At 39.7% G+C, this 18,267-nt stretch overlaps 1 long non-coding RNA gene across 5 annotated transcripts in view; it reads right to left on the reverse strand.

Annotated features, from left to right (window-relative positions):
• Positions 1–228: 228 nt before the first annotated feature.
• Positions 229–18,267, reverse strand: part of LOC144319545 (uncharacterized) — a 37,247-nt gene continuing 19,208 nt past the window's right edge. The window contains exons 2-4 of one of the 5 annotated variants that reach the window (XR_013385355.1): positions 15,650–15,758; positions 13,240–14,064; positions 229–9,736 (exon numbers count right to left, since the gene is read on the reverse strand). This is a non-coding gene — a long non-coding RNA (uncharacterized LOC144319545). The remainder of the gene's footprint in view (positions 9,737–13,239; positions 14,065–15,649; positions 15,759–18,267) is intronic. The other 4 variants (XR_013385356.1, XR_013385358.1, XR_013385357.1 and 1 more) reach the window with 4 other exon arrangements.

Raw genomic sequence — 18,267 nt, forward strand, 5'->3', positions numbered from 1 at the left:
TAAAACAGCTTTGTTGAGTTATACAGACCAGACAATCCACCTATTAAAGTGTACAATTCAACAGTGTTTAGCATATTCACATTAACTAATTTGTTATTTATGTCCTATTGACTTCTAAATAGGATTTGAGGTTGCTTACAAAATTAAACACAGCATAAAGAGGACAACTAATGAGAATAATACAGCTCCCTCAAATTAGAAATAGACTTTTCCAAGCACCCAAATAGGTTACTTCACTTGAGCATTTATTTTAGCTTAAGTCCCCTGGCAGAGAAGAAAAAAGAGAAATGAGTTGTATAATCCTCATTGTCTGATAAAACAACGCAGACAAATGTTCTCAAGAGAGATACTCTTTCCTGGCTAACAGTCCAAGGAGGACATTTGCATAAAGAGCCATTATTTGTTACTTTTATTGATGCATAAATGACTTTCATTCAGAACAATACTGACATTTCTCCACTTAAATCAATTATTGACACAATAGACTAGTTGGCAGAAATAAAATGTTCAGTATAACATTGCAATTAAGAACACAGGCTTTGGAATCAGAAAAACTTCCCCAATTATTAGCTGCATGACCTTGTGCTAAGTTAATTCTGTCTCTATAGGCCTTAGTTGCCTCATCTGTAGAATGGAGTTAACAACAGTCTTTCTATCAGAGGATTCTGGCCTGAGGATTTGGAGAGTAAGGTTAGGGTGGTGCCTACATCATTTTTCCCGTTAAGGTACTATTTCATTCTCCCCTTAATTAATAAATATCTTTTGACTCCTCACTTTGAGATTATGTAAATACCTTATTACCTCTCAAACTTATTTATTTATTTATTTATTTATTTATTTATTTATTTATTTATTTTTACCTCTCAAACTTTAACCCACTAGTTTTAGAATTCATTGATGATTCTTATCCAAATCAATCATTACTAGGATGACTGCCACATGATGATCTTTTAATATCATCATTTCTTCTGCAATTATAAGTTGACATACTACTATAGTTTAAAAAAAAGGTTTCTGAAATGAAAGGTTATCTAAATAAATAAAAAGATGTTCATAAATCAGAAAACTTAGTATTGTTAAGATGGTAATATTTCCTCAATTTGATCAAAAGATTCAACACAATCTCTATGTGACTCCCAGCTGGCGTGTGTGTGTGTGTGTGTGTGTGTGTGTGTGTGTGGCAGAAATTAACAAGAATTAAGCTGACTTCAAAACTGAACTTTCTCAGGGTCCCAGGGCAGTCAAAAAAATCTTGGAAAAGAAGAACAAAGTTGGGTAACTAACACTTTTTTAATTTTAAAACTTACTTCAAAGCTACATTAATCAAGACAATGTGGTACTGGCAAAAGGATAAATATACAGATCAATAGTGCAGAATTGAAAGTCCAGATATAAACTTTTAAATTCATGGTCACTTGATTTTCCACAAGAGTGCTAAGACAATTCAGTGGGGCAAGAATAATCTTTTCAAAAATGGTGCTGGAACAACTGGATATCCATAAGCAAAAGCATGAAGTTGGATCCCTATATCATACCATCCTCAAAAAAAAAAAAAAAAAAAAACGGATCAAAGACCTAAATGTTAGAGTTAAAAATAAAACTATTAGAAGGAAACATAAGAGTAAATCTTCATGACCTTGGGTTAGGCAATGGTTTCTTAGGTATGACACCAAAAATACAAATGATGAAAGAAAATATAGATAACTAGACTTCATCAAAATTAAAAACATTTGTGCTGCAAATGATGCCCTCAAGAAAGTGAGAAGACCACTCATCCACAGAATGGGAGAAAATATTTTCAAATCATATACCTGGTAAGTGGCTTATATACAGAATACATGAAGAACCTCTACAACTCAATAATAAAAAAGATCAATAACCCAATAAAAAATGAAAAAGGATCTGGATAGGAATTTTTCCAAAGAAGACATACAAATGGACAATAAGTATATGAAAAGATGCTCAGCATCATTAGTCATTAGTAAAATATAATTGAAAATTACAATGAGATACCATTTCACACTCAGCAGGACAGCTGTCACCAGAAAGACAGATTATAACAGGATAAGGAGAAGCTGGAACACTCCTACATTGCTAGTGGGAATGTAAAATGCAAAATGTAAAAGTAGTGAAGCTGCTGTGGAAAACAGTTTGGTCGTTCCTCAAAATGTTAAACACAGTTACCATATGCCAGCAAAATCACTGCTGGAGGAATCTACCCAAGAGAAATGAAAACACATATCCACAAAAATATTTTTACATGAATTGCCGTGAGTTAGTACACATAAAAATTTGGACACATAGTTCATGGCATATTTATTCATAATAGCTAAATAGTGGAAACAGTTCATATGCCCATCAAGTGATGAATGGATAAACAAAATATTGTACATCCATACAATGGAATATTATTTGGCAATAAAAAAGGGTAATGTAATGACGCATGCTACAACATGGATCAACGTTGAAAACATAAAGTGAGAGAAGTCAGTGACAAATGACTGCATATTATATGAATCCATTCACATGACATATTCAGAGCAGAAAAATCTACAAAAAGAGAGAGTAGAGTAGTGGTTGCCTGGGGCTAAGCAGTGTGGTGAGAAGTGAAGGGTGAGGAGGAGTGAAGGCTGACTGCTAATGGGGAGAGGGTTTCTTTTTAGGGTGATAATATGTTCTCAAATTAGAGGTGGTGATGGCTGCATGACTCTATGAATATACTATAGCCACTAAACCGTATACTTTAAATAAGTGAATTGTCTAGTAGGTGTATTATGTCTCCATAAAGCTACTGAAAAATCAACACATAAACATAACAAAATCAAATATATAAAACAAGAGAACTTTTCCTCCCCCTATTATTTATTTATATCAATGTGGATTCATGGATTCAATAGGTTATAATCCTTTGCCATTATCATTTATTTTAATGCTTAACTTGTCCTCTACTTTGCCACCAGGTATGGTTTCAAGCTGGCTACTGTGTCCTTTTGACATATGTTGATAATTCCTTGAGCATTTTTTTACTATTGCTTTCTTTCCCTCTTCGCACATGACAGTCTAGGCTTATCTTGCATTTTTCCTTTCTAGCCTGGGGCCAACTATTTTTCCAAAGAGCCCTGGTTCATTGGTGGAGAATAGTATTTAGAAACCAAGATCTGGGCCCTAGGTGTGTTCATTGCTGGTGGGGTGTTAGTACTTCTCTCAGCAAACAGAACTGTGATTTTAGATATTTGAATCATCATATGTACATACATACATGCATGCATACATATACATACCCTCACAATCTATATCCATGTCTATATCCAACTAGACTAAAACTCACAAGTTTACATTCATACCTCCAATTTCAACATAATACCATAGAGTTCATTCCATCCTTATCTCTTTCCATATTTTTTGTAACTCCTTTTTCTGACATTGACAAACCTGATATCCATTATCCACAATAGATGTACTTATTAGTTCAATCTTAGAATATTCAGAAAGTAATTTCAGAATTTCTAGCTCATGCCTCTGAGAAAATGAAGCCTACTAATTGGAGTTCAATATTTATTTAGAGTTTTTTGTTTTTTAGTCCAAGGATATTTAGTCCAAATACTGTGTTCAAAAGTTAATTGGGTTAGTTCTTTTCCCTCCATTTCAGTGTGGTCATGTTACTCACTTGAATTATGGTTCTGCTTGTTTTTGTTTGTATTAAATTTTAGAATTCCTCCCCCATCTCTGCTGATTTCCTTCCTTCCTTCTTCACTTCCTTCCTCCTTTCCTCCCTTCCTTCTTAAACTCTTTCTTTCTGTGTGAAGTATTAAGGTGGTTCCAAAGACACGACTCAACAAAATTTCTATTCAATAAAGTGTCATTCTTCTTCTCATTCCCTCTACCCTTGTCTCTCCATTCCCAATAGTACCCTGTAGGTAACCAGGCTCACTAGTCTCTAGTTTATCTTTCCTGTATTTCTCTTTGGTCAAATGAGCAGATAGATACATATTTTCTAATTTACTCTCTTCTTTACACAAAAGATGGCATACTGTGGACAATTTTTTATGCTTTACTTTTTTTTAAGCTTAACAATACATCCTAGAAATTACTCTCAATCAGTTCATAGAGATCTTCATTTTTATAGCTGCATAGTACTCCACTGTGTGGATGCACCATACTTTATTCTATCACTCTGCCATGTGTACAATTAGGTTGTTTTCAGTATTTTCTTTTTTTTTTTTTAAAGATTTTATTTATTTATTCATGACAGACACAGAGAGAGGTAGAGACATAGGCAGAGCGAGAAGCAGGCTCCCTGTGGGACGCCTGATGCAAGACTCAATTCCAGGGCCCCGGGATCACAACCTGAGCCAAAGGCAGATGCTCAACTACTGAGCCACCAAGGTGCCCCTGTTTCCAGTATTTTCTATTGTTGGAGTGTATTTTCAGGGAAAATTATCAGAATTGGAATTGTTGGGTCTAGAGGTAAAAGCATATGTAGTGTTGTTAGCTAGACAAATTCCCTTAATGAGGATTGTGAGGATTTGTACTCCCATTAGGAATCTGTAAAAGAGCCTATTTCCCTGCAGTCATACCAACACAGAGTGTTGTTAGGCTTCTTAATTTCTGTCAATCCAATGATGAAAAGTGGTATCTCAATGTAGTTTTAATTTGCATTTCTCTTATCATGAATGAGGTTGAACATATCTTTATACCCATGAGGACCATGTTTGTCTTTTTCTGTGAATTGTTGGTTCATGTTTTTGTCCATTTATCTTTTATAGTTTTTAAAGTTCTTTCCTTTGATTATAAATAGTTATTTTTTATTAGATACATTAACTCATTATCTGTGAAATATATTGAAATAATTTTCCAAGGTTGTTAGTTGCCTTTTAACTTTATATATGCAGGGAAGCCTTCTTTCATGAAATTTATTAATTTTTCTTCTATTGCATCTAGGTTTTGAGTCATAGTTAAAAGCCTTTGTCTGCATCCAGGTTCAAGAGGAATCCATTCATGTGCTTTTTTTTTATTTAAAAATTTTTTTAGCTTAATCCATATATTTATTATAACACTAATTTACTGGATACTATCCATGTTTTATTTTAGTACTTTGTAGGGTTTTATTTAGATAAATTTAGATTTACATAGCTTTTTAATTTAAAAAAAGTAAAAATTTAATTTTAGTGTAGTTAGCATATAGTGTTACATTAGTTTTGGGTGTGCAATACAGTGATTCAGCAGTTTTATACATTACTCAGTGCTCATTATGGTAAGTGTACTCTTAATCCGCTTCACTTATTTCATCTATCACTCCCCATCCACCTTCCTCTGGTAACCATCACTTTGCTCTCTATAGTTAAGAGTCTGTTTCTTGGCTTGTCTCTTTTTTGATTTGTTCATTTGTTTTGTTTCTTAAATTTCACATGTAAGTGAAATCACATGGTATTTGTCTTTGTCTGGCTGACTTATTTCACTTGGCATTATACTCTCTAGCTCTATCCATGTCATTGTAAAGGCAAGATTTCATTCTTTTTATGGCTGAGTAATATTCCATTGTATATATATGCACTGCATCTTCTTTATTTATCCATCTATTGATGGATACTTGGGCTGTTTCCATAATTTGGCTATTGTAAATAATGCGGCAATAAACAAAAGTGTGCATACATCTTTTCAAATTAGTGTTTCTGAATTTTTTCAGAATTACTGGATCATATGGTAGTTCTATTTTTAATTTTTAGAGGAACCTCCATATTGTTTTCCACAGTTGCTGCACCATTTGCATTCCCACCAACAGTGTGCAAAGGTTTCTTTTTCTCTACATTCTTGCCAACACTTGTTTCTTGAGGTTCAGATAGCATTTTAGGTAGCCAACCCAGTTGGAGTTTATTCTTATATATGATAATAAGTATGAGGAATCTAATTTTATCCTTATCTTTAAAAAATCTTTAAAGACATCTTTCTACCTATTTTTTTTTTAAACAAGCATGTGACCTGTATCCTTGAGGACATCTGTAACTTGCTTACAAAGGTGGGTCCTGCATCTAAACCTAATATCACAGTGTTTCATGGGGATGCTTCCTAAGTCTGTGGGGTGGGTGGTAGCTGCTTCCTTGCTTCATTAAAGATTATGTCCCTTCTACCTCATGTTTTATTGTTCTTGTTTTTTTTTTTAATTTTATTTATTCATAGAGACACACACACAGAGAGAAAGAGAGACAGAGACAGAGACAGACAGAGACACAGGCAGAGGGAGAAGCGGGCTCCATGCAGGGAGCCCGACGCGGGACTCGATTCCAGGTCTCCAGGATCATGCCCCAGGCTGCAGGCGGTGCTAAACCACTGCGCCACTGGGGCTGCCCCTGTTCTTGATTTTGGTGGGTTTTAAGTAAAGGGGGTAGAGTAAAAATGGCCTTTACCCTGCCAACTTTAATTGGAAATCTGCTAAAATATATTTTTATTTTATTTATTTAATTTAAAAAAATTTTTAAGCAATCTTTTTTTTTAATTTTATTTATTTATTCATGAGAGACACACAGAGAGGGAGAGGCAGAGACACAGGTAAAGGGAGAAGCAGGCTCCCCTGACTTGGGACTCGATCCCAGGTCTCCAGGATCACACCCTGGGCTGAAGGCAGTGCTAAACTGCTGAGCCACCTGGGCTGCCCTTAATTTTTAAATTTAAATTTAATTTATTTTTAAAAATTATTTGAGAAAGAGAGAGCAAGAGGGGAGGGACAGAGAGAGAAAGAGAGAGAGAGAGAATCTTAAGCAGGCTCTGCTGGTGCAATGTGGGGTTTGATCTCATGACTCTAAGATCATGACCCGAGCTGAAATCAAGAGTTGAATGCTTAACTGACTGAGCCACCCAGGCACCCCTATTTTATTTATTATTTTTAAAGATTAAAAAAAACTAATCTCTACACTTAACGTGGGGCTCAAACTCACAATCCTAAGATCAAGAGTCACATGCTGTACCAATTGAGTCTGCCAGGTGCCACTGTTTAAATATATTTTAAAATATGACATTTTAGCTTAAAATGACCTTTAGCATTTAAAAATAATTAAAAGTACATTTTAAATTTTTATAAAAAGCAGAAGTTCAGTTAGCTGAGAGTAGGGAAGATGCCTCCTGGAATAACAGGTAGAATGTAAAGTACAAATGAAAGTGTTAGTGTGGGATAAGACAGATTTATAGTAAAACAGGCTTCAGGGCGTTCAGGAAGTATGGAAAATTTCAGGTTTCCTCCTACAATCCTCCAAATGGCTGAGTTAGCTTGTGCTATTCTTCTCAAATTTGCAATATAACCAAACGGTGGAGATAGTAAATAGTCACTGAGCAAAATACTTGTATTTTTTTAAATTATGCTCTGAGTTATAGATCATCCTTCCAAAGACAAACCATGTGAATATTAGTAATATTCCTATTAGCTAATAGACTATTTTAATAAAACTTTCTGGGTTTTTAAAAGATTATTTATTTATTTATTTATTTATTTATTTGAGAGAGAGAGAGAGAGCGAGCTTGCATGAGCCGGGGAAAGGGCAGAGGGAGAAGCAGACTCCCTGCTGAAGCAGAGTGCCTGACCTGGAGCTTGATCCCAGGACCCCGGGATCATGACCTGAGCCAAAGGCAGATGCTTAACCAACTAAGCCACCTAGGTGCCCCCAAACCTTCTGTTTTAATAGAAATAACACTTGGGTGGAAAAAGCACCTTAACTTTTGCTCATTTTTTGTGTATGCTTCTTATTCAGAAAGTCTGGCCATTGGGACCATGTCTCTAGCTTAAATGCCATTATTAACCTGCTAGAAGCTACTCACATTTCAGGTAGGAAACCCAGAAAGTAAACTGTGTATAAACTCTGTTAAACCCAGCCTATGGTGTGGCCAGTATTAGTCACTTAATGTTAATGTCTAAGACTTTATTGAGGATTATTTCATCAGATCAAGTGTGCTGCGAGATATCCAGGCAACCTGGAAGCAGTTGGCACATGTGGGGTAGGAAGAAGAGACGCTGAAAATAAGCAAATCCTTTGTAATTTTGCTCAGTGCAGGCCTTCTCCCAATATCCAAAGGAATTGTAATTTGTAACTCTCATGGCACCAAAGAACAAGCCATGTATCTTCTTCTTTATGAGGGGGTTGCCATGAACAGCAGGTCAAGAAGTACAGGTGACCCTGACTTGTCATTCTGCCTCTACTCTTCAGCTGAAGAATGAAGTATGTTGGGGAAGAGCATGCAGAGGAAAAGATCAAGTGTTCTCATTTTTATTTTCAAGTTTAAGCTGTTTTAGGGTCATCATCTAACCTTTATGGAACCTTCCCATAAAGTAGAGAGGGCCTAAATTAGATGAGCAACTGCAGGTTCTAGACAGAGGAGAGGTCATTACTTGGGAACTGGGCCCATTTCCTAGTCTGCCACATGACCTCATGGCCCAGGAGTCCCCTGAGTCATCTCTTTACCACTCAGTTGGCAAATGCCTATTGTCTGCTCTGTGTTTGGCAATGTGCCATAATCTTGTGAAAACAGTTTGGGGATTTTTGCACTCTTTCTGTATCAGTCTGCTCTAGCTGCCATAATAAAATACTACAAACTAGGCTTAAATGACAGAAATTTGTTTTCTCGAAGTTCCGGAAGCTGAATCTAAGATAAGGTGCCATTAGGGTTGGTTTCTGTTGAGACCTTTCCCTCCTGGCTTGTAGACAGTCACTATCCTGCTGTGTCCCCACATGGCCTCTCTCCTGTGCACATGTGGAAAGAGAGATCTACCGTGTCTCTTCTTCTTCTTATAAAAACACTAGTTCTATCAGATTAGGGTCCTACCCTTACAACCTCATTTAACTTTAATTGCCTTTCCAAAGGCCTAATCTCCAAATAGTCATATTGGGGGTTAGAGCTTCAACAAATGAATTCTGGGGGACACAATCTGATCTGTAACAGTTCACTTCTGGAATTTTAAGATTTTTATTAGAAGTTTGAATCACAAACATATTTGGTCTAAGTGAGATTTTATCTATTGGATTACACATCTACCCTCACCTAAAGTATTTGAGATGACTGGGCAGACTAGATTTAAGGACTCTTATCCTTCCAAATAATTGAGTGTAAGCAATGAGATGGATCCACACAGTTATCACACCTATAGGGCCAGACATAACTTATAGGGTAGAGAGTCATTTCCACAGTCCTGCCAGAGATTGTGTATGCTCCCAGCATGGCACCCTGCACACAGTGGGCACTCCATTCAAATGGGCTGAGTGAATAAATGAACAAATAAGTGAACAATGATGATTTCCACTGAATATGGGAAATGTCAGAGATAGAGGGTTTTAGTAAAAGGAGGCTGCCTATCTCCCTTCTGTCTGTCATTCACACAATTCTGAGTTTGAGTCTTGAGCATCTTACCTTTAGCTCTGGGTTTATTTTACTTCATGTGCTTCAGGAAGGGCAGGGCTCCCTCCAAGCCTTTGTGAAGTGAGCCTTAGATAAACTGCAGAGGTGTGAAAAGCACCTGTCTAAGAAGATCTATATGATGTCTCCTGTAGGTCTTTAATCTGGTTCCTCCAGGGTGCGTGGCATTGGCGGTTCATGGAGGTTCAATCAAATGCAGACAGGTGGGAATGGATTTCTTCTTTACGCAGCTGGCTAGATGGTGAATCTCTTTCTTTTTTTTCTTTTGCTTCGCAATGCTCACAAACTTATCTTGAGCTCTAAGATGGCTGGGACTCCAAAGGATCTGAACTACTGCTGTCTGATAACCAAGGAGAATGTTATTGTAAAAATCTGCTTAAGGAGTCTGCCAATTTAACTTTAAACTACATATGAGCTGCACTGCAGAGGAGAAACATTCAGCCTAGGTCTATTTCACGATGATTACATTAATGACAAAATATTTCATAATTTTTCGAGCTATTTGGGGTAAATTAAGCAAATTAAGTCTACCTTGCAAAACTGGAATTGGAATAAAGCTATTAGAGTACTATTCCTACTCTAGCAAAACTATATAATTAAATGTAGAAGAGTTAATAAATATTTGATAAACTTAATACAACTTAACATCCACTGAGTGCCTACTATGTATGTATAAGGCATAATGCTTGATGCTACAAGGTCTGCAAGAAAAGAATAAAATAATTTCTCAAGTAGCCTTAGCTTCCTAGTATTTTATGTCACAATAATATGAAAATACATAGTGTCTTTTAAAAAATCAGCTTGTGCATTATATCTTTAAGGACTCAGCACCCCCTATAAACAATTTTAATCCTACTGTACCTTAGAGGAGTTCTGTGGACACAAACAATTATAAAAAGTTCTGACCTTAAGAATAGCTTGTAAAATGGTACAGCTTAAATAATGCTGTTAAAAACATTAAACAGGGTATTCTAGCTGAGAGCCAAAACAAAGGCACGAAATTCATTTATGGGCTTCTCTGCCAGGGGTACACATACATTGTCATTTGCTGATCTAATTCTCTCTTCGTCTTGAAATGTTTTCCCTAAGCTCACACAGAGAAATCTACCAAGAGAGAAGAGAGTTCTCTCACCTACAAAACTCAATCTGGATTCAAGAGCGGATGGATAACACTGGTTCCTCTCAAAAAGGCTCTTATTACTGATAGTATTCTTTCCCCACCCCCTTCCTGCACTCACCAGAAGGCTCTATAGAAAGTCTCCATAATTTGCTCCTTTGTGTTTCTCATTAGGGCTTGAGAGGAACCCTATTGAGCTTCCCTGACATTATCTCGGTCCACCTGATGCCTGGGTGTTTTGAAATGTCATATTGTTTGAGGGATAATACCAGCCCTGATTATGTCAGTCATAGAGCTGGGCATGGAATAAGTAAGTGAAGAGGGACCACAAGGAAGAAAGTCAAGGTCATTCATACACGTTCAAGACTTTGGGCCCTTGGTACTCTCCAGGACCTTTCAGGGCCAAACTGGCATTGGTATTGCAATCCCAGGGTGAATTCTATGTATGCAATTGGCAACATGTTCCTTGGCCCCAGAAGTAAGTTTGAGCCCCTTCATCACAAACAGGGGGAATCGGGGGGCACTGAAGCCTCATAACTATGACAACCACAGACAGCAAAAAAGAGCAGTGAACTGGATCTGTCAAGGTTGACACCAGCACAGTCAAGGCTGATCTGCTCCCGGGAGAATGGGGTTGAAGACCACAGGTAGCTCCCACTTGCCCAGTGTGGTAACTGTAACTGTAGACTCGGCCAAAAAGCATAGGCACTAGCTTCTGCTGGTTGCTGATGAATAAATGAACAAATGAGTAAGTGAACAATGATGATTTCCACTGAATATGGGAAAGTCTCCTTCTCATTGTGGGCATGCCGACCATTGCTCACAGTCATAATGAGAGCAGAACCTCGCACCCATCTCCATTTTCCCAATCAGAACACATCGCTGCCTCCCTCTCCCTGGCACTGTGCAGTGGGCAGTCCTGGGCAAGGCCAGCCAAGTGTCTATGATCCCAGGACACTAAGAACATGCAGAACCAGCAAACCGCTCTAGTTCCCTCCTCCACTCTGCCCTCCTAGGGTCTTGCATCTCCTCAGGGGAGTCCAGGGGGAAGTAAACACAAGTGACATGGGTCTCAGAGACAACTTAATGCTAAATCCACAAATTCAAAGCCTGCTGAGATATGTGCCAGGGAGCACATACATGGATAAATCAGGCTTATGGCAATAAGGAGGTGTGGGCCCAGTGTCTGAGCTGACTCTCTTAAACAAATGCAAAATTACAACACCCTGAAAAACCAGATCAATACAAAACAAGGCCTTATAGCCTCAATAAAACACACCTGCGGGCTTCTAGGGTCCCATAGCCCACTACTATGCAATTCCTGATCTGGTCTATGCGCTCTTCTTATGGACAGGGAGACTGAGTCCCAGGGGGTAAAGTTACTTGTTCCTGGATAGGGCTAGAATCTGGGCTACCTAAATTTCCACATATGGCTGGTGACCTCACAAAACCTGCCTCATTATTTATTGGGGGCTGGCAATGGATATTGCTAGACTTCCAAGTCCCAAACCTTCAGGTGTGTGGACACCAAGCCCCACCTGACCAGGACTGCCTGGGAAAGGTTGAGCCACCCATTGTGGGCATGGTTCCCAGATAGACTGGATGGCCTCTGGCTCAGTTTCTACATCTTTAACCTGGAGTTGAAGCTTCCCAATCTGTCTACCTTCTGTCATGAGAGGTTCCTTCCTTGCCTGGAGGATCAGGGTTCTACATTCAAGGCTGCTGACCATGGAAAGTCCTGAAAACAGTGCCTGATACACAATGATTGCTCATTAAGTGTCTGTTAACATTGTGGGGTTCTTGTATTGGTGTTATTATTTGATATGGTCTAAAACACCATTGGTAGATGAATGAATAAAGAAGATATGGTAATTATATACAATGGATTATTATTCAGCCATAAAAAGAATGAATCTTGCCTTTTGCAATGACATGGATGGATCTAGAGGGTAATGTTAAGTGAAATCAGTCAGAGAAAGACAGATACCATATGATTTCACTCATATGTGGAATTTAAGAAACAAAACAAATGAGCAAAGGAAAAAAAGAGAGTCAAACCAAGAAAGAGACTCTTACCTATAGAGAACACAGTGATGGTGACCAGACAGGAGGTGGGAGGATGGGGGAAATAAGTGATGGGAATCAATGAGCACTGAGGAATGTACAGAATTGCTGAATTGCTGTATTATATACCTGAAACCAATTTAACACTGTATGTTCACTATACTGGAATTAAAACTGAGAAATAAATAAAATAGAAGATACAATACCATTGATAAAATTAAAATGTTACCTGGAAGCCTAACTAATAGGAAATGACTCAAAAGATGCTTAGTGTGTGATTCACACAGCTACTAAGGAAAATTACAAGGAGAGGAATTACGTGGCCCAGCTAGGAAAACAGAAAAATGAAAACCAAGCAGCAATGCTATCCAGGGTAAACCTTTTCACCAGCCAGGAAGATAAGAATTAAGCAAATTTGTTCTCAAGAAAGATAGCAGAGAGCTTTTTCTGAAAAAGAAAAATTGAACAATCTGCTTACTAAGTCCTCTTAAGAAAGAAAATTTCTTTTAGTAAATACTCCATGTTCAGAATGATCATGAGCCACAAAAGTCATTTTTCCTCAAGTGAACTAAGATGGAGTTTCTTGTAAATTGAAAATCCCCCCCCCAAAAAAAAATTGGAAGTGGAGGCAAATTCATCTTGAGCTATTAAAATGAACATACCTTCCTGGCCATTTTAAGTTGTTTTTTGAAGCTGGGTTTCTGTACGCAGTTAGCGTACTGGGGAATGTGCACCTCCAAGCCTTTGACTCTTGCTTCCTCATCTGCCACAGTGGCACGGAAATTTCTGCTTCATCTGATGTGTACCACTGCTGTCTCCAAGCTTCCAAGATCTATCTTTGCAGCACTTTGGCACTTTCTCCCAGGGGTCACATGTGGTATATGGATATAGAAGTGCTTCCACATCAACAAACTCTCCCTTGTGCAATCTTGTGCCCCTATCCCTGGGTGGTCCATACCCCCAGGATCCAGGCCCTATGGACTCTTCTCCTGGGAACAGTCACTTCCATCCTTTGGCAGGTGTCTTACACTTCCCCAGCTGTGTTGTTATGTTAAGACTTGACCCCTGATTTTGGTTTGGTGCTGGGAGGAGAGGCAGGTGTACATCCTGAGAGGAGTATACAGGGCTTTGAAAGGCAACTGCTTCTGTCTGCATGGTCTTCCAGCTAACCTCTAGCTGGAGGGGTGGCTCACCGGAGCAGGGTCATGGGGTTTCGAGGGATCTGGGGCTTCAAGGTTGTCAAGTGCATCCACCAGAATGACACCATCTCAGTCCTCAGGGTGCCTCCTTCCCACCTCAGCTCCTGAATTGATACAGCAGATCTGCGGAGGTTAAGAACTCAATCCATTTTGGAGGATTGGGGCCACTCCCACGACAAAGTCCTGGGCCTGACTTTTCCCACCTTGTGGATGCAGCAGATAAGAGTCTCTTTATATGCTGTTGAAGAGGCCCTCCAAATTTCATACTCTGCTTTTTATGGTCTTTCTCTAAGGCATCAATCACACCCATTAAAAAGCATTTCATTTCATTGGGATCATTCATTTCACTATAATATTATTCTAAGCCCATCACGTCTCAAGAGCTGGAGATATTTCCCCTGCCAGGACTCATATCCCCAACCAAGCCCCATTCACCTTCATGAATGTCTCTCAGTTTTACCCTCGGCACCTCAGAACCAGCAGAGCTCCATCTTTCACTGGTACAGCCTTAGGCCATCCCACTGGTGGGTGACTAAGGGCCAACATCCCACTTCAGAGTCTTCTTCCTTGGACCTGATCCCAGTGTCTTAGGCACAGTGTCCCAGGGAACAGGTTCTGAGAGTCTGAGATTTGTGGTCAGGAAATTTACTGGGGAGCCTAGAACCCCACACATGTGGGGGACTGCAGGCTGAAGGCGCTGAGCTGTGATGTGGCCTCAGGCTACTCCATTGTAGCTCTAGCGCTGGATAGCCTTTCATAGTCATTCAACCTGCCTTGAGACAACCAGGCCCAAACCCTGAGACTGACCCATTGACCTGTCATTGAATGTGGCTGCCCTGGGTAACAGTGTGACTTTTGCTGAGGCAGCTGAGGACAGTTCCCAGAGAGGTTCTCAGCTGAAAACTGAGGAAGGTCACCTCCCTGAGCAGTAGAGGAACAAGTGTCCTGGCCCGAAAGGTACATGCATGGCACACTCTTCTTTGGTTAATGCAGATGATGCCTCATTACCTCCCTTCTCCCTGGGCCCCTCCACACTGCAGCTAGGGACGTTTCCAAAATGCAAATCTGATCACATGATGGCCAACATACCTAAAACCTTCTTATGGCCTCCCAATGTCCTCAGAATAATGTCCAGTTGCCTTAACATGGCTCATAAAATTTTGTATGATCTGGCCTCTGCTTACCTTTGTGGCCTCATTTTTCAACGCTTCTCTTGAATGTCTTGTTTCTGACCTTAGGAAAGTCCTTTAATTTTATAGCTGTACCAGGCCTGTGCATGTGGTATGCGTTCATGTGTGCCCAGGGTGGGAGGAAGTGAAGGGTGTCTGCCTGGGACACCCCTTCTGCCCCCACCTCATCCCTTCCCATGACCACTCCCTCAAACACCTCCAACTGGCTCACTTCTTTATCCTTTACTTCCTACTTTTTACTTTCTCTTAGAAGTCTTCCCTGATTCTCCAGTGTTAGCTGGTGTTCCTCTTCTATGGTTCTCATACTTACTGTACTTCTGCCACCATGCTGTTCATAATGTGTTTTAATTGTTTGCTATTCAGTCTCCCTGAGAGGACAATGACCATGGCTGTCTTGTTCACTGTTGTATTTCTAGATCCTTGTGGGGTGCCTGGTGCATAGTCTCCTAAACAAATGAATAAATATATGGCCACTGGGGTGGGGGGCACATGTCGACAATTTAAGAGAAAGAAAATATGGAAATAAACCACTGAAGGTAATTACACTTTTGGTCAAACAGGCTTAGACAGAGAGTGGAACTAGTTTTCAAGGACAGATCCTCTCTGAGCACAAAGGCCAGTGGTATCTATCAAGCATGTGACAAAGGTGAACTCACCCAGCAGAAATGGGATTCAACACTGACCTTTACAGAAGAGCCACTCTGGATGCAGGAACTCCAGGGTGAAAAGGCCAGATATCTGGAAGGAATCTCAAAGAAAGCCAACCAAGTAGTCAGGGAATTGAAGTGATTCCTGAGGAAGGAGAGAGAGATTGGACAGGTTAGGACCCTGGCTTAGAAGGTTTAGGCCAAAGGGCACAGGTTGAAGTCTCCAGCAGAATTCAGGATATGAACCAGACTAATGCACGGAGGCTGAAACACTGGAATTAGAGGTATTCTGGAAGCCTACATGACACTGATACACAGATGTAAGGAAAGTTCCTTACAGAAAGCAGATATGTAGATTTCACTTCCCAAAAATGACAGAGGCAAAAACGGGGATGCTCATTACTCTGAGAAAGCCTGGGTAGTCACAGCACTATCTCGTCTCTCCGACCACGTGGGAGGAGTAGAATAGAGGGATCACCCTTTTCTCACTGGACCTGCTCCTCACAATAGCTCCACACTGTCAGGGCTGCATCCAGAGTAGGCATCTAGGTGGTGTTTGCTAACAAGTCCTTCAGTTAGTAAAAAGACATAAATAATTTGGCAGAATACTTTGGTCTTTAGTAGGAAAAAAAAAAAAAGGAACTCAAAGTAGGATCCTTTAGAGCACAGAATGCCTTCTGAATGTAACATGACCTCTCTGGGCAGCCATCTATTGTTTTGTGCCCCAGTTTCCTTCTCTGTAGAATTGGACTGTCACGAGGATTAAAGAATTTACTATACGTAAGAATGCAGTCTTGGCCAGCCATTTACTGCTCTGGCATCTTTATATACAAGAAAGAAAGAGGTGATGCCCCATGCAGGGTTGTTATGGGTATCAAATGACAAAGCACCTAAGAAATTTCTGCAGATGTTTTAAAGTGCCGTCTGTAAATTAGAAGATCAGAATATGTGTGTGGGTGTGTTTGTGGGTAGGTGTGTGTGTGTGGGGGGGGGCATGTTCCTGTAAGCAATTATGTTGTAGGTCTGTGTTTTTCAAGCATAATCTCTCAACACTTGAGTGGTGTCTAGTATGTGTTTCCTGAGGGGATGAGTGGGTGGTGGAGATGCCAAACTGACATGGACAAGCCCATGCGCAGACCCGGGTGGGGGGTGGGGGAGGAAGACAGCGTTTCCGCCCCCTCTGTGGATCAAGGGCATAGAAATCCATTAAAAGAGGAGAGATAACACCTCTCTTGTCTGTTGCCATTCCCAGGCTCACAGGCCCTCAGTGACCCCCACTCGAGGACAACAGCTGTGCCCTGCCATGTGCTGGTTGACAAGGAATCCTTCTCTTCTTACACCAAGTTGCCAGATGCCAAGCAAACACAAAATCACATGTGCAGATGTGTTCACTCTTATTTGGAGTGTTTTTGTTACCTTTTTTTTTTAAAGATTTTATTTATTTGCTCATGAGACACACACACAGAGAGGTAGAGACATAGGCAGAGGGAGAAGCAGGTTCCCTGCAGGGAACCTGATGTGGGAATCCCAGGACCCCGGGATCACAACCTGAACCAAAGGCAGATGCTCAACCACTGAACTACCCAGGAGCCCTGCTTTTGCTACCTCTCGACAGCAGATGTTTGTATCTGAATTGCTTCCAGACATTAACCAGGTATTTTGCCTGATATGTTTACAGTGTTGCAATGCAGTAAAGGACAAACTCTAAAGCCATGAATTGCCATTAGTATAGGATCATCTCCTAACTCATGCTCCCTCTCTGTTCTTCTCTTAATATATACACCTGGTATAGACAAATCACACCTATAAACTGTGTACTTGAATCTTTTCGAGATGCCATAAGTATGATGTTAACAATGAGAAATAGAAAGAGAAGGCTTTCAAACCTTGAAGCTGTGTTTCAGAAATAGTTACAGATAGAGATATATATAAGCTATTAGGCCTTTTTCTAAAAGAACATGAGTAGAATGAAAAATCTATCTCAATATGGATGAAAAAATATATATAGGTTGTTTTTGTTTGTTTTTGTTTTCGACAGAATATTGGTATAATAAGGGGCAAACTGAACCCTAAGCATGTACACATCTTTGGCATTTGTGAGCTACCAAATCCAAATTGCTCAATGGCATCACTTTATTAGACATCTTCATTTTATTGCTACCACTACTAGCAATAGGATTACTATTACTACTAGTAACTAATGAGTGTGGCTTTGTACCAGGCACCATGCCCTCAATTTAACAAACATAGTATTTCTCTAATCCTCACAACAACCTCATGAAAAGAGAGTATCCATCCCATTTTAGGGGAGAGGAAATTAAATCTCAGTGGTTAGGTAACTGGCCCCAAGTTACAAGAAGATAGTGATGCCATGAGGATTTGAACACAGGCTCTGTAATCTAAAACTGGGATTTTTAAACTCTATACAATGCCACTTCTGGCTGGGGGCTTTCTTTCTCAGGATCATATTCACAATTTAACACAGTTTCTTTTTTTTTTTTTTAAGATTTTTATTTATTTGACAGAGAGAAAGAGTGCAGAGGGAGGAGCAGAGGGAGAGGGAGATAATTTCCAGCAGACTGTGCTGAGCACAGAAGCAGACTCAGGGCTTGATCCCAGGACTCTGAGATGGTGGCCTAAGCTGAAACCAAGAG

This window comes from Canis aureus, chromosome 8, assembly GCF_053574225.1.
Source record: "Canis aureus isolate CA01 chromosome 8, VMU_Caureus_v.1.0, whole genome shotgun sequence".
Lineage (NCBI taxonomy): Eukaryota > Metazoa > Chordata > Mammalia > Carnivora > Canidae > Canis > Canis aureus.